This window comes from Triticum dicoccoides, chromosome 4A, assembly GCF_002162155.2.
Source record: "Triticum dicoccoides isolate Atlit2015 ecotype Zavitan chromosome 4A, WEW_v2.0, whole genome shotgun sequence".
Taxonomy (NCBI): Eukaryota; Viridiplantae; Streptophyta; class Magnoliopsida; order Poales; family Poaceae; genus Triticum; species Triticum dicoccoides.
This window is the reverse complement of record NC_041386.1, coordinates 232,740,329-232,742,587: the sequence shown is the minus strand read 5'-3', so window position 1 is coordinate 232,742,587 and position 2,259 is coordinate 232,740,329.

The following is a 2,259-nucleotide window of genomic DNA, read 5'->3' as shown; positions in this document are numbered from 1 at the left end:
CTGCAGAGGCGGTGGCGACGCTGCAGAGGCGGCGGCGGGGTTGGTGGTGGGGGAGGGGGTCCGGTGGCGGGGTATTTAAGGAGGGGGGCTGCTTGCGCGAGAGGGCAAGCGGCACGAGGAGGCGAAGTCCCGGCCGGACTCGGGGTCGGGGCGGCGGCGGCCTCCCGGTCTCCTGGAGGGAGACGGCGGCGCGGGGCTAGCGGGCCGGCTCGGCTGGGCTTCGGCCCAGTCGGGCGCTGAGAGATTTTTTAAAAAAATAATTTCGCCGGAACTTAAATAAATCCTAGAAAATAAAATAAAAAACTAAAAATACCAAAACGAATTTTCACCGTCTAAATAAAATATTAACGAGATGAACATTTTTTGGCCCAAAAATGCAATTTTGAAAAACGTGCAATTTTTCTAATGCAAATAAAATGGCAATAAAATCCGAATAAAATCAAATATTTGATTTTAATATTTTTCCTACAATATTTCGTTTATTTTGGGGAAGTCATATTATCTCCTCTCATATATTTTAATATGAAATATTTTTGGAGAGAAAAATAACTAAAACCAAAATCCTTGTTTCAATATTTGATAAAATTCAAATATGAAAGCAATGAAATCCCCAACTCTCTCCGATGCTCCTTGAGTTACTTAGGATTTCAAGGATCGTGAAACGCAATGCAGTAAAATATGATATGCATGGATGATCTATGTATAACATTCCAAATTAAAAATTTGGGATGTTACACTGGTCCTATCCCTTTCTTCCTTCTCTTCTCAATCTATAGAAAAATAGGAAGAAAGAAAAGAGAGAAGGAAAGGTTTGGGAAAGAAGTGGGCATGGGGTTAATTTTCTCAGACTCGGAAAAATGAGCTTAATCCAAGAAAATAGGAGTGGGCATGGATGCAAGGTTTAGATTCAAACACATTTGCATTAATTCAAATGGGTGAATAGGGAGTGGGGGTTTGGAAGGTCCAAAAATGTTGATATTTTTGGTGGAGCTTCGATGAATGGAGAAAGAATTATCGACAAGGTTTGGAGGTCAACTCGAAGCACAAAAGGCATGGGATTTATTTTGCACGTGTGTTATGGTCAATCCTAAATTAATGAAATATTTTATAATAGCTCCCTAAATATTAAGATGATATATTATAAAGAGAAGTCGCCACGTGAATTTCCTTGATTTAAATGGATCAAAGATCCATACAATTTATTTAAGAAGCATTTGGGTTGGTAAAAATTAATGTCATGAAGACATGATGCAATGCAAGATGCTATGAAGAATGCAACAGACAAATAAGTCACACGGCGAAACTCGGAATCCATAGAAGGCATCTAAAGTGTCGGTCTTGGGTCGTTACATGGTGATCGCACACTCTCCGAGAACACCTTAGGCATGCTGCATATTTCATCGCTTCCACTAGTCTCTTGTTCTTGACTTCCATTCTTGTGCACTTTAATTCTCGCCAAAAACACTTCTCCATTATTTCCACTTTCGTGTAGCTTTTGCTTTGAATCAGAACTAACTTGCAGGCACATTCCAATAAACCTCTATAAAGGGAAAAGACCATTTCCTAGCTCTCGGTTTGATACTCTTACTTCAAAAAGGCTACAACTCAACCACGTGCATTTGCAGGACATCAATGCTCATGTCCGACAGCGATTGGATCGTCACAAGCATGTTGTGGCAAGAACTATACGAGCTCTATGATGTCATATGAGCTCAACTTATCACCCCTAAACATACGAACAAACAGAGCACCTCAATTGGTGTATGGCGACATACCTGCGATGTGTTGTTTGCGCCTGTCCAGAAAATGGTTTGAATGATTGCATCTACCCGAGTACTAGTACAGCACCATGTACCATTCTGCTCTGGATAATACCCCGTTCAAAGTGCTCCACGGACACGAGCCTCGCCATCTCCTCATTGTGGCGGACAAGGACAGTGTGGTGCCTGGCATACACACCATGCTACAAAAACAATGTGATATCAGCTACTACGACAACAACTCCTTCATGTCTAACAATGGATGAAGAATCATGCAAATAAGAAGCATTTTGAGCACAGCTTGCCTTGGGTGACAAAGTCTTCCTGAAGATGCCACAGTACATTCAAACATCTTTAACAACGAGGTCCGGCCACAAGATATCATTCTGGTTCTCCGAGTCATACATGGTGCCCTGACGCATCGAATACATTGCATACTGCCTAGACCTGCCAAAATTAGGCCAAGTTCATCCCATCATCCGCGTCTCCCAATTGCTAA